This window comes from Capricornis sumatraensis, chromosome 19 (assembly GCF_032405125.1).
Source record: "Capricornis sumatraensis isolate serow.1 chromosome 19, serow.2, whole genome shotgun sequence".
Lineage (NCBI taxonomy): Eukaryota > Metazoa > Chordata > Mammalia > Artiodactyla > Bovidae > Capricornis > Capricornis sumatraensis.
Window position 1 is genome coordinate 34205315 of NC_091087.1, and position 15047 is coordinate 34220361.

The 15047-nt window shown below is 45.4% G+C and overlaps 2 non-coding genes across 2 annotated transcripts; both read left to right on the forward strand.

The window, feature by feature from the left end:
* The first annotated feature begins 2497 nt into the window (after positions 1–2497).
* On the forward strand, positions 2498–2604 carry LOC138095645 (U6 spliceosomal RNA). Its single transcript, XR_011146390.1, has one exon. It is a non-coding gene; the product is annotated as a U6 spliceosomal RNA (small nuclear RNA).
* Positions 2605–14756: 12152 nt separating this feature from the next.
* Positions 14757–14829, forward strand: TRNAG-CCC (transfer RNA glycine (anticodon CCC)). Its single transcript has one exon. It is a non-coding gene; the product is annotated as a tRNA-Gly (tRNA).
* The last annotated feature ends 218 nt before the right edge of the window (positions 14830–15047 follow it).

Here is a 15047-nt window from a genome sequence, read left to right on the forward strand (position 1 = left end):
CACAAAGAGTCGGACACGACTGAGTGACTGAACTGAACTGAAAGCTCTGGGAGGTCAGTGTTTTTAATCCCTATTTTACAGATAAGGAACTTGAAGCTCAAAGAGGAGACATGAACTGCTTTAGGGTGTTGCCCAAGGAAAAGTGAGGTCATGGTCAAATGCAAAGAAAAGCAAAATAAGCTAACTGGTTTTTTGAGTCTGAAGGCTTAGGTCAAGTTCTAATAAGGGGATTTTATGAGCTTTCTTTAGAAGGATAATTGTGAGAATGAGAACTTTAACCTTCAGTTCAGTTCAGTTCAGTCACTCAGTCATGTCCAACTCTTTGCAACCCCATGGACTGCAGCACACCAGGCTTCCCTGTCCATCACCAGCTCCCGGATCTTGCTCAGACTCATGCCCATTGAGTTGGTGATGCCATCCAAGCATCTCATCCTCTGTCGTCCCCTCCTCCTCCTGCCTTCAACCTTTCCCAGCATCAGGGTCTTTTCAAATGAGTCAGTTCTTCGCATCAGTTGGCCAAAGTATTGGAATTTCAGCTTCAGCATCACTCCTTCCAATGCATATTCAAGACTGATTTCCTCTAGGATTGACTGTTTGGATCTCCTTGCAGTCCAAGGGACTCTCAAGAGTCTTTTCCAACACCATAGTTGGAGCATAAATTCTTTTGCCCTCAGCTTTCTTTATGGTCCAAGTCTCACATCTGTACATGACAACTGGAAAAACCGTAGCTTTGACTAGATGGACCTTTGTTGGCAAAGTAATGTCTGTGCTTTTTAATATACTGTCTAGGTTGGTCATAGCTTTTCTTCCAAGGAGCAAGCATCTTTTCATTTCATGGCTGTAGTCACCATCTGCAGTGATTTTGGAGGCCCCCCTCCCCCTCCCAAAAATAAAGGCTCTCACTGTTGCCTTTATTTCCCCGTCTATTTGCCGTGAAGTGATGGGACCAAATGCCATGATCTTAGTTTTCTGAATGCTGAGTTTTAAGCCAACTTTTTCACTCTCCTCTTTTACTTTCATCAAGAGGCTCTTTAGTTCTTTGCTTTCTGCCATAAAGATGGTGTCATCTGCGTAGAGGTTATTGATATTTCTCCTGGCAATCTTAATTCCAGCTTGTGCTTCATCCAGCCTGGCATTTTTCATGATGTACTCTCCATACAAGTTAAATAAGCAGGTGACAATATACAACCTTGATGTACTACTTTTCCAATTTGGAACCAGTCTGTTGTTCTATGTCCAGTTCTAACTGTTGCTTCTTGACCTACATACAGATTTCTCAAGAGGCAGGTCAGGTGGTCTGGTATTCCCATCTCTTTAAGAATTTTCCACAGTTTGTTGTGGTCCACACAGTCAAAGGCTTTGGCATAGTCAATAAAGCAGAAGTAGATGTTTTTCTGGTACTCTTGTGCTTTTTCGATGATCCAATGGATGTTGGCTGATCTCTAGTTCCTCTGCCTTTTCTAAATCCATCTTGAACATCAGGAAGTTCATGGTTCACATACTGTTGAAGCCTGGCTTGGAGAATTTTGAGCATTACTTTCCTAGCATGTGAGATGAGTGCAATTGTGCGGTAGTTTGAACTTTCTTTGGCATTGCCTTTCTTGGGGATTGGAATGAAAAAGATAGGACACTCACTGAAAGATGAACTCCCCAGGTCGGTAAGTGCCCGATATGCTACTGGAGATAAGTGGAGAAATAACTCCAGGAAGAATGAAGAGATGGAGGCAAAGCAAAAACAACACCCAGTTGTGGATGTGACTGGTGATAGAAGTAAAGTCTGATGCTGTAAAGAACAATATGGCATAGGATCCTGGAATGTTAGGTCCATGAATCAAGGTAAATTGGAAGTGGTCAAACAGGAGATGGCAAGAGTGAACATCAATATTTTAGGAATCAGTGAACTAAAATGGACTGGAATGGGTGAATTTAACTCAGATGGCCATTATATCTATTACTGTGGGCAAGAATCCCTTTGAAGAAATGGAACAGCCATCATAATCAACAAAAGAGTTTGAAATGCAGTGCTTGGATACAATCTCAAAAAAGACAGAATGATCTCTTTGTTTCCAAGAGTTTAACCTTAGGTGTTGTGTTTATAAAGTAACTACTCCCCCCCACCACAGCCTTCCACCCGGCAACCTTCTCTTAACTCCCTTTTTTTTTTAAGATTTTTTTTTTTAATTTACCATTTTTAAAGGTCTTTCTTGAATTTGTTAAGTATTTCTGTTGTTCATATTCTGATTTTTTGGCATCATCGCATGTGGGATCTTAGCTCCCGACAAGGGATGGAACCTGCACTCCCTGCATTGGAAGGCAGAGTCTTAATGTCTGGACCACCAGGGAAGTCCCTCCACTACATTTTTTTTTTTTTCTGTCACAAGTGTGTATCTTCCCCCTCCTGCAATTTTATGTTTTCATGGGGATACTCCAGGATGAGCCGCATAAGGCCCTGACCACAAAATCCTTGGAAAAAGTCTGCAGTTTAAAGTGCATTTTGGTGCTCCCTTCGGCAGCACATATACTAAAATTGGAACGATACAGAGAACATTATCATGGCCCCTGCGCAAGGATGACACACAAATTTGTGAAGCATTCCATATTTTTGGCAAAACCAATACAGTATTGTAAAGTGAAATAAAGTAAAAATAAAAAATAATAAATAAATAAATAAATAAAGTGCCTTTTGCCTGTGGAAAATGTAGACAAACTACTGCTCAGGATCCCTGGGCAGCCCACCGTTCTTTTTGTTGTTAAATTGATTTTTAATTGGAGGATAGTTGTTTTATAATGTATTGATTTCTGACATATATCAACATGAATCCTCTGTAGGGTATACTCATGTCCCCTCCCTGCTGAGTCTCCCTCCCATCTCTCACCCCGAACCCACCCCTCTAGGTCGTCACAGAGCACCGAGTGCCAAAACTAAGACACAGAGCAGACAAATAATAAAAAAATGTAAAAGGATACCCAATAAATGGGTAGATTTTCAGATAATGTGACAATGTAAAGGGAGAGATATTTAGGAATAGAATAATCCTTCTTAGGGCTTTCCTACCTGCAATGCAGGAGACCCAGGTACCATCCCTGGGTCAGGAAGATCCCCTAAAGGAGGAAATGGCAACCCACTCCAGTATTCTTGCCTGGCAAATCCCATGGGGTTGAAAAGAGTTGAAGGCGACTGAGTGATTAACACTCTCACGGTCAGTTCCATCTAGGAGTCTGCCCCTTAGGGCCAGCTCTGCTGAGAGAGTCTTGCTTGTGCTACCCTCTTCACTTTCACCTCCCAGATTTTCTCAAGGCTTCATGGTTTGCCAGGATGCAGGATAAAGGAAGCAAAACTAAGAGGTTTTGTACTATACAAGTTCTTGCCTTATGCAAGGCTCTTTACATACATTCTCCTTTTATACAACACCTCTATGAAATGGGCACATTGTCATCACCATCTTTCAGAAGAGCAATCAGAGACTTGAGGCAGTTTGTCCAAGATCACACAGCAAACGAACAGGAGAGTCAGAATTATCCGGACTCCAGTATTTCCCTAAATAAGGACCCCTTTCTGGTCCAGAAAAAAAGGGCCTTTTTCTGGTTTGTGGATGTTAATTACATTCTGTGGAGGAGCATCCAGGCAGGATCAGAAATTCCGTTCATCCCCGATTGTTTGCATGCAAATTAAGGCTTAACTAGCTTCCTTTCGAGCTCAGGGCTGTGACTGCAAGTGGGACGGTTTTCCGGTTTTCCTTCAGCTTCCTTGGCTGCTACTCTGCCAGCATTGCCTCATTCTGTCTCAAGTACTGCTGCCTCCTGACCCCAGAAGAAGGGGTGAGAAGTGCTCAGCCCAGCCTGGCAGGCCAGGAGCTTCCCAGGGCAGTGACTCCAGCTTCGGTTCTCTGAAAAAGCGAGGGGGTTTTCTAAGAGAGGCTTTACCCAAGAGGAAGGAAAAATATGGCAACCGAGCTTCAGCTGACCTTGAAGCCCTGTGATCTTAGTCCCTGTCATTTAGTGAATTCTGAATATTACTCAGCTTCTCCATTGTGTAGCTGGAGGAAACGCTCCTGCTGTGTCATCTTCAGTCGTCAGTGGGCAGTTTTCTCCCTGCTGAGTTTAGTCTTTGTGTATTTTGAAGTTTCAGAATCCGATTGGGTGTCTGGGTGAAAAAAAGGTCAGAAGTTTCTTTTTTTTTTTCCTCTCCAGCCCCTTTCCAGAAGTTCCCCTCTGAATGGTTTGGACAAGTACAGATGACTGATGCTCAGGGGAGAGAGGGACAGGATGAGGCTAAGGTCAAGTTCACACCAGAAAGGTTAAAGAGATAGATCTGACTTGGTGCTTCTGGGAAGAATGAACAAGATTGAGGGGACCTGGGCTCTCTCGCTTGGTTGGAATGTAGGCAGCAAACACAAGCAGGCACAGTGACAACCAGGAAATTGTTTGGCTGGTGAACTGGCTCATTAGGGAGCATGGGGTGGGTGCAGTTGGAAGGGACCTTGTGACCTGATTGTATAAAGAAGGGTACTTGAGCGCCTTACGGAGGAACTGGGTTTTATCCTGGACTTGATGGCCATGATGGTGGGGGTGTGGGCATTGCAGATTTGCAAAGGAAGGGTCATGATGAAAGCAGGGATGTAGAACAATCACTTTGGAAGTTGCAGGAGGGAGAGACAGGAAGCGGGGAGGCTAGTGATTTCATTCATAACAAGTCCGAAGAGCTGGGGGCCCCACCAGGGAAGTGGCTGGGAGGCAGGAAGAGGAGGAGACAAGAGGCCAGTCCCATGGAAGAGTCTGCAGAGCTGGACTGTAGGCCGGGCAGGGGAAGCTGGACTCAGATACCTTCTAGGGGCTGCTTTGTGATCATTCAAGGAAAGAAGGTTTTGATTTAGAGGGGTGTGTGCAGCGTTTTTTCTGAAGTAAACTTTTCAATGCAAATATAACATCTCTGCATGAAAAGTACATACCTCCAGAGTCTACACCTGAATGAATCCACACAGCGAACACACTTGTGCAACCAGCATCCACAACAGGTCACTGACCATGGCCAGCACCCCAGCACCCTTTCCTCTGTGCCCCTAGCCTTTCCCTCTCTTTGTCTGCTGAGGAGACCACCATTCTGACTTCCCAAACCTTCAATTACATTTGCCTATCACTCCATGGCTGTGAAATCCATTTATAGGGTTGCATATAATTACAGTTCACTCAGTCCCAAAATTCCACTCTATAAATTTAGCAGCTAGCGGGAAGGTTCTGTATAGCACAGGGAAGTCAGCTGGGTGCTCTGTGATGACCCAGAGGGGTAGGATGGGGGGAGTGGTGGAGGGAGGTCCAGAAGGGAAGGGATATATTATATATATACACATATAGTTGATCCACAAAGTAGTACAGCAGAAACTAACACAACATTGTAAAAACAATTATCCTCCAACTAAAAGAAATTTTAGATGTAGAAATAAATGGACATAGAAAGATGTTCATGACCTGCTATGAAAAAAAATTAGCATAATCCATTTAGTTCATCTGCTGTTGCCGAGTAGACATTTGAGTCACTCCTCATTCGGAGCCATCAGGACTGTGGCTTCTAGGAGCAGCCTCATTTGTGTCTTTTCGTGCACACGAGCACATGATGAGCAGTGGACTCGCTGGGTCATGGGGCATGTGTGCGTTCAGTTTACACAGATGCTGCCAAATGTGTGCTTGGGTTCTGACAGGTTGAATTTTAAGTGGCAGCTATGAATCAAGTTGGGAGACGGGGTTAAAACTGTAGATGAGAGATGAGCTAACATTTCGTGTCATGAAAGAAAGCCATAGAAACATGGTGTTTTTTAAGATGCAACTCAAAGCCACTTCTGTCCTTGAGCAGCGTATTGGAGCTGTCAGGAGAGGGACCACACCCATCACAGCAAAGAGCTGCCAACAGTCTTTTTAGGTTCCTAGACTCTAAGCTAGGGGTATCCCCGGGTCAAATTTCTTTGCCTACCCCCCTTCCCCCTTCTGGAATATGTGGCTCCCTCCAATTAAAAAAATTTTTTTTCTGAAAAGTTGGGCTATTCCCTGGGTTTATGATATGTGCTCCATTGTACTAATCCATCCCTCACAATTCCATCTCTCCATTTGCATAACTGCTGTAATTTTTAACATTTCAGAAATCGTGCTGTGGGGGAGGGATATGATGAGATCAGACAGTTTCTGCTTCAGCTAGCTGCTAGCTGGGTGCCCACAGACCACGGAGAGCCGGGAAGTCCAAACAAGCTCCAGAAGACACAGGGTCAGGCAGGAGATGTCTTCTCTCTCCAGGGAAACTCTGGCTTGTAGCCAAGAGAAAAAAAAGGAATTTTCAAACTTCTTTGCATCTTAGGAAATTAAAAAAAAAAAAAAAAAAGAGTTGTGTTCTGTACAACTAAGTACTTATGTAGCCCAGATGTTAGCTGGAGGCCTCCCTACCCCACAAGAGCTCTGCAAAATCAGCTCCAACCTCTACCAACAGATTCCATGATCCACGAAAGTCAAAGTCCCTCCCTAGGATTGCTCCTAATGCTAGGGGATCTGCAATCCTCAGGGCCAGGTTGTCCTCTAAAGTTTTGTCACCCAAGGTAGGTCTGGAGACGGGCAGCGTCGACATCCCCAGACAGCTTGTTGGAAATGTGGACTCATCCTCCAATTAAAACAAATAATAAAATACCTTTTTAAGAAAAGAAAAGAAATGTGGACTCAGTCCCAGCCCTAAGGCTTCGATCTGCTGGATCAGAAGGGACGTTTGCACAAGGTCCCCAGGTGCTCTGTGTGCGTGGCACAGTTTGAGAAGCACTGCTCTATGGGAAGGGAAGGGGCCCTGGAGTCTCACTGCACATGCATGTGCATGCTCAGTCGCTTCAGTCATGTCCTGTTCCTTGTGACCCCAGGGACCACAGCCTGCCAGGCTCCTCTGTCCATGGGATTCTCCAGACAAGAACACTGGAGTGGGTTGCCGTGCCCTCCTCCAGGGAATCTTCCCAACCCAGGGATCGAATCCATATCTGTATCTCTTAAGTCTCCTGCATTGGCAGGCGGGTTCTTTACCACTAGCACCACCTGGGAAGCCCGGGAGTCTAACAGATCTGGGTTCAAATTCTACCTCTGCCATTTACTGCTAGGTGACCTTCACCGTGTCACCAAGTTTGCATTTCCTCCTGAAGGAAAAGGAACACAGTGATTCCACCCTCAACACCATGGCGTATGCAAGCCACCAGATTGCCAGTTGAGACAATGCACAAAGGCTGGCACATGGAGATCCTCCAGAAACATTCTCTCCACTTCCCAGACTCACCCAGCCCCAGAAGTAAAGGCATGCCTCCCTCTCCCACATCACAAGACTTCCAGTGGAAATGTTTTGGAGTGTGACCCAGAGATGCCCTCTTGCCTGACTTTAGCAGGGCATGTATCTGAGTTGTTCTGCAGATGGTGACAGACAAGCAGAGCTGCTCACATGTTCCAGCCTCCACCCCTCCAACTCCCACCGGCTAGCTTGTCTTGGTCTGTAAGATTGGTGGAGGGACAAAGCTTTTCTTTCCTTAATCTATGTATGGGTTAATTCTAAGACTAGCATCAGAATATGAATGCAAGTTTTCATGCTTCTATTTCCACTGTGTTTAAAATCTTCCAGGGACTTCCCTCATGGTCCAGTGGCAAAGACTCCACCCTCCCAATGCAGGGGGCCCATGTTCAATCCCTGGTCAGGGAGCTAGATCCCACATGCCACAACTGAAGATCCTTCGTGCCACAACAAAGATCAAAGATCCCCTGTGCTGCAGCTAAGTCCTGGCCCAGCCAAATAATTAAAAAAATAAAAATGCTCCAGTGACATCACATGTTATACAGATTAGGAGCCTATCCAGAGAGAAGGGAGAAGTGGGGCCTCAGAGAATGGCTTTGGTCTCTTGGTTCCAGGCAACAGAAACCAAGCGTCAATGAGTTCGTACAAAACAGGGTTGGCCCATGGTCTCTAAGAAAGGCTGAGTCCCAAACCAGATGGGGTGACTAGGCCTCAGGAATGCTCCAGTCTTGGACCCTTGAATGCTGAAGGAATTTTCTCTCCACTGTTCTGCTCTGCATCTTTAGGTGCATTGGTGTTATTTTCATTTTTATTTTTTGGCCACATCACATGGCTTGCAGGATCTTAGTTCCCCAACCATGATTGAACCTAGGGCCACGGCAGTGAGAGTGTGAAGTTCTAACCACTGGACCTCCAGGGAAGTCCTGGTGTCATTTTCACTGAGCCCTGGATTTTCCTACATGGTGAGAAACATGTCCTGTATCCATGTTGTTGTTCAGTTGCTCAGTTGTGTCTGACTTTTTGCGACCCCATGGACTGCAGCGTGCCAGGCTTCCCTGTCCTTTGCTGTCTCCCAGTGCTTGCTCCAACTCATGCCCATTGAGTTGGTGATGCCACCCAACTGTCTCATCCTTTGTCGTCCCCTTCTCCTCCTGCCCTCGATCTTTCCCATATGTGAATCTTCCCCATTCCTATGTCCACGTATGAATAAATAAATGTCTACGTCTACATCTATATTTATATCTCTATAACAATGTAAAGTGGTTCTTCAAACCAAAGACTGAAATGAGCCTGGCAATGAGGAGTGCAGAGAGCAGCCTTTGAGAGAAATCGGTTTGCCTTTCATCTGTTCGTGTGGGCTGTTCTCAAGTTGCCCACAGCTTAGACGTCTCTCCATGCCATTAGAAAGTAATCAACCAAATGAAAAAGTGAAGACTATTTTGTCAGTTTGGGGTTGTGATCTCTTAAAATGGAGAAGGATAATGGTATAGAGTCAAGGGCCACCCGTGCTTGCAGTCTGGAGAAAGAAAACCTGGGGAGTTGGCAAAAAGAAAGTTGGGGGTTTGAAAGGGACAAAACTGAATGCTATAACCTCTTCTTCAATCAGTGGGGGCTGGAGGAATAATTTGACCCTGGCACCTCCAATGGGAACTTATACTTAAGGAAAAAGAGGACAACATAAGGGCTAAAGATGCAAGTGGACCTTGGGAAGTCATGGCAACACCTGCACTCTTGGGCTTGCTGTTCAGTTGCTCAGTCGTGTCCAACTCTTTGCGATCCCATGGACTGTAGCACACCAGGCTTCTCTGTGCTTCACCATCTCTTGGAGTCTGCTCAAACTCATGTCCATTGAGTCGGTGATGTCATCCAACCATCTCATCCTCTGCACTTTTACTCTAACACAGCGCTAAATTAGGAGGATGTCAGTAACATGAGATGGATGTCATAGTCAGCGATGGTAAGTGTTACATACATAATTCCAGCTCATCTTTACATACTTGGTAAAAATGGAGAAGGAAATGGCATCCTGGAGAAGGAAATGGCAACCCACTCCAATATTCTTGCCTGGGAAATCCCATGAACAGAGGAGCCTGACATGCTGCAGTCCATGCGGTCGCAAAGAGTCCGATATGACTGAGTGACTAACTCTTGGTAAAAACTTTTCAGAATTTCTTTCCTCCTTGGATTTAGCAGGATGCTGGTAATTTCATTGTGTTTTGCTACTGAAAATATGTATATGATGCCACCACCACTGGCAGTCTCCATACCCTCTGACTGTTTAAAGCTTCTTTGTTTTTGAGATATGGGGTGGCTGAATTCTGCCTGCCAGTTCACACTGAGTTTCAGAGATCTTTTTCAGGGACTTCCCTGATGGTTCAGTGGTGAGGAGTCCACCTCCCAGTGCAGGAGACACAGGTTCTACCCTTGATCTGGGAGGATCCCACATGTCACTGAGCAACTAAGACCATGTACCATGACTGTTGAGCCTGTGCTTTAGAGACTGTGCTCTGCAACAGAGAAGCCTCTGCAATGAGAAGCCCCGGGCACTGCAACTGAACCAAAGCCTGCACAACAAAGACCCAACATAGCCAAAAATAAATAAAATTATTTTTTTTAAACCACCCCAAAACAAAGATCTTTTCCAGGGAATACCCTGATGGTCCAGCAGTTAGGACTTTGTTCTTTCACTATGGAGGGCATGGGTTCAATCCCTGGTTGGGGAATTCAGTTCTTGCAAGCTGATGGCAGGGCCAGAAAGGAAAAAGAAAAAGATTTTTCCCAGGTCTTCCCTCCCAGCACCTGTTCTGAAGTGTTCTGATTCTGATGCAGGGCTTCTCAAACTGTTCTGTGTACATGAAGCTGCTGGAAGATCTTGTTGAAAATGCAGATTCTGACTCAGCAGTGGAATGGGGTGTGGCTGAGATCCCGGTAATGCAGGCAAAGCTGGTGCGAGGACCACTCTTGGAACATTTCGGCAAGGCCCCAGCATGACGCTTCCCTCTCCTTAGTCTGCTTTCTGTCTCCACCATCCTTCAACCCTCTGCTTCTTGGCCATCTGCTTCACTTTTTTTGCTAGACCCTACCTTCTTGTCTTCTAAATTGTCCCCAACAGGGCCATCTTGCTCAAATCAAATTTCACTCAGATTGCCCAAAAGGATGTTCAGGAATGAAGTCAAAACAACTGGAGTTTCTCCACAAGGAGGTCGAGGTGAGAAAGAAAAGCTGGGGGAAACTGGACATAGAACACAGCTTGTAGGAAAGGAGTCAGCAAGATGTAGGTGTGGTCCTGGGGTCAGGGGATCTGACAGCTGGTGTGGTCCTGAGGTCAGGGGATCTCAAGTGACCCAACTGCTTGAGGGCTGGGAGGGCCCAAACAGTGAAATTCTAATCGTGTGATTGTGACTCAGCCTGTGCTAGTATGCGCTTCTTGCGCTCTCCCGTAACCGCTCTCTTCTCCTTGGAATACGGTTCCCCACCTCCCAGTCCCTAGGTAGTTCCATGGAGACATGTGGCAAGTTCTGGCCACTGGTTTGTGAATAGAAGTGATTGCGTGCACCATACCCTGCTGCTGCATTTACCTGCTGGCATGAGACCCTGAAACCTTCTCCTCCCCTGCTTCCTTAATGAGAAGGCCACGTTGCCCAGTCCTGCAGAACAGGACAATAAGCCTTTGTCAGCCTGTTTTCTTTATTTCAGTTTTTTTTTTTTTTTTCCCCACTGTTGACCATTTTGAAAGGAAATGGCTTCCCCAATCCAGTATTCTTTCCTGGGAAATCCCATGGTCAGAGGAGCCTGGTGGGTTATACTACAGTCCGTGAGGTTGCAAGGAGTTGGATGTGACTGAGTGCCTAAGCACACACAGAAATGGAATCTGAAAGCCCTTTGGTCCTCAGAGGAGAGAAAAATGGGTGAAAAGGTGTAATATAAGCGTCCTCCCCATGCCCCCACCTGCCTTCCCAATCAATAATACAACAAGGATCTAATCCTTGAATGGGGTGATAGAGAGGGGGCAGTAGACACAGACATGGGTTTGAGAGGATCCCAGAGCTAATTCCATCTTCCCAGGCTATGACCTGGGAAAATCGCAGCCCCTTTAAGACCTGGCCCCAGTTCCCCAAAGTTAGTGACATATATTAACATCCAGTCATAGGTAAGATGCGGAGAAGGCAATGGCACCCCACTCCAGTACTGTTGCCTGGAAAATCCCATGGACAGAGGAGCCTGGTAGGCTGCAGTCCATGGCGTGGCAAAGAGTCGGACACGACTGAGCGACTTCACTTTCACTTTTCACTTTCATGCACTGGAGAAGGCAGTGGCAACCCACTCCAGTGTTCTCGCCTGGAGAATCCCAGGGACGGGGGAGCCTGGTGGGCTGCCGTCTATGGGGTCGCACAGAGTCGGACACGACTGAAGCGACTTAGCAGCAGCAGCAGCATAGGTAAGATGGGCTTCCCAGGTGGCGCTAGTGTTAGAAGAATTCACCTGCCAATGCAGGAGACATAAAAGATGCGGGTTCCATCCCTGGGTTGGGAAGATCCCCTGGAGGAGGGCATGGCAGCCCACTCCAGTATTCTTGCCTGGAGAATCCCATGGGCCGAGGAGCCTAGAGGTCTAGATCTAAGGGGTCACAAAGAATCGGGACATGACTGCGCGACTTGGCACACATGCATATGTAAGATATAAGGTGACTGTTCCAGAAGTAGTTTCACGCTTTCATAACTTCAAAAATATAAATTCAACAGACGTATCGAAGAGGTCTTTTAAAGATGTAATGTTTAAAGTTTCGTTTACTCAAAAGGGATTTGTGAATTTTGAACAATAATTTTAAAGTTAGAAATTAGGGGGACAAAAAAAGATTGGTCCCTCCCACAGATGGTAAGCATTGACTGAAACAAAAAAGTTTAAATGTGTTGTTCCAAGTTCACAAAACTAAAAAGGTTTAAGGACTTCACTCTGGACTCAGACGTTAAGAATCTGCCTTCAAGGCAGGAGACCGGGGTTCGATCTCTGGGTCGGGAAGATACCCTGGAGAAGGGAATGACTACCCACTCCAGTTTTCTTTCCTGGTGAATCCCATGGACAGAGGAGCCTGGTGGGCTACAGTCCAGGTTGCAAAGAGTTTACGCTTCTGATGTGACAAAAGCTTAACAGTACATTAAAGTTTTGGGAACACCGTCAGAAGGCAGTTTCTCATCTTTGGTCCTGGAGTTATGTTGCAACCTGTGTCTGGAGGCAGCTGCAGGACTAGTTGCTATGAGTTGCTTATCAATGACCACCAGGACTTTGACTTTAAAATTGTATAATTAATGCCAAAATCTCGAACATACTTGGGCTTTTTGTTTCTCTGGGTTTTTTGTTTTATAAATTTTGGGTTCTTTTGTAACCTCTTATAAGAGCTCTGAGTACTAGGTAAGCCTATTCCCATAGTGAGGCAAAGGTACTTTTGGTTTTGTTTATCATGGAACCTTTTAAAAATACAAAAATACAGCGAAGACTTCTCACCCAACTTCTATCTCCATGATCACTTTTCCTTTTTTTGTTTGTTTTTTGCTAAAGTGTTCAAAGTGAATCCTAAATGTGAGATAAGTGAAGTTGTTTTGTTTTTGTTTTAATTGGAGTGTAATTGCTTTATAATGTTGTGTTTCTGCTGCACAAGGAAGTGAATCAGCCATCTGTATACATATGACCCCTTCTCTTGGACCTCCCTCCTTCCCACTCCATACCATCCCTCTAAGTCATCACAGAGCACTGAGATGCGCTCCGTGCATTATTCAGCAGCTTCCCACTAGCTATCAGTTTTGCACACGGGAGTGTATATATCCCTGGCTCAAGAAGATCCCCTAGAGAAGAGAAAGGCTATCCACTCCAGTATTCTTGCCTGGAGAACCCCTTGGACAGAGGAGCCATGTGGTTGCAAAGAGTCAGACACGGCTGAAGTGACTTAACACATGCCCAGTATATATATGTCAATGCTACTCTCCCAATTCATCCCACCCTCCCTAGGCAAGCACAGTTTTGTTGGCTTAAGAAGACAGCTTCAACTGGGGAAATGGAATCAAATAGCATTAGGGTAATTGGCAGAGAGAGAGGGAGAGGGAGAGAGAGACTGGGACAGAAAGAGCAAGGGAGGGAGAGAGGAAGGGAGGAGAGACTGAAATAGAAGAGCGTCTAGAATGAGATCACTATGTTTATCCCTCTGCTCCTCTCCTGCCCCATTTCCAGTTTTCTCGACTTTCCACCTACTTTGTTCTTGACTTTGAGACATTAGCAACCTGGGAGACTAGAGGCATCTCTAAGCAGAGGGTTTTCTATCACAGTAAAACAAAAGGGAGACCACACCCTTTTCCACCTCCTCTGCCTGCCCCCTGCAAGTTCACAGTCTCACTGCCAACTGTTCAAAGGACTGGGTGGCTTCCTTCTCCTTTTTTTCACAGAAGGAGCTTGACTCTTAATCCTGGAACACAGCCATCTTTCCTTCACCAGCCGGGCTTTGGGAATACAGCAGGGAAACGAAGGGAAACAGAGAAAGAAATCTGTGACTCCTTGGGGACCCCTCACCCCGGAGCAGTATTTCTCCCCAAACTCTCCTATAAATGTCTAGAATTCAGAGTCGTGAAACTAGGATTTCCACAAAGACAGAGCCTCAAATTAGTTCAGAGTATAATATTTACAATAAATATTAACCTAAGAAAAACCCTGAGATGATTTGCAATGATAAGAACTCAGTTTAACTCTGCCTTCTCCGGGTTTAGCAGTGGAGCTTTTTTTAGGTCACCTATTAATATCTCATGGGATACTCGGACTTTATAAATGCAGTTAGGGGGAACTGTCCTGAAATGGCTTCCTTGCAATCTGAAATCCCAGGATGGGATAAGTCACTTCTCCCAATTTGTTGAAGGGAAGCTCATTCCATGTGGAGGGTCAGAGGTGATGGAAGATCAGAAAGAGAGTCAGAGCAACTAAGAGGATGTGGGGGTGAGGTTAGCAGAAGATTCGGTTCCAGAGGGCCAGCGTGTCTACTGGTTAAACTGGCAAAGTTGCCAGACAAAGCAGAAAGGAGGGCTTACTTGGGTCCTGAATGAATCTGAGGCAAACTCTGGGAGATGATGAAGGACAGGGAAACCTGGTGCACTGCAGTTCATGGGGTCGCAAAGAGTTGGACACGACTTAGCAACTGAACAACAACAAAGGCACAGGCTTCTCAGTCAGGGTGACCTCGGACCTGCTCCTAGAGCAAAGAGAAGTTCATTCCTGAAAAAGGAATGCAAAGACCACCAGCCCAAGGGAGCCTACGCTGGCCCAGGAGTTAGAAGAGCAATAGAAAAAATAGTCCAACATTTATGTATGTATGTATGCGTGTATGTATATATATAAATAATGATTATTTTTACAACATGCCTCGTCATTAAAGAATTATCTCTTTACCCTTGCAAAATGTTTTAAAAGTAAATTGAGGACTTCCCTGATGGCCCAGTGGCTAAGACTCTGTGCTCCCAATGCAGAGGACCCAGGTTCAATCCTTGGTCAGGGAACTGGATTCCACATGCTGCAAATAAGACCTGGGGCAGTCAAATAAAAAATATATGAAAAAAAAAAAAAAAACCACAGGCTATCTCGGAAGACAACTCCATGTTTAAATGATTTCATTGCTCACATTTAGTTATTTCAAACTTCTCTCTTAGTTCTTTCAAACTATGTCTTTCCCTTAGATCTGAACTTTGATTCATCCTCAGAATTGTGTGAGCACCAC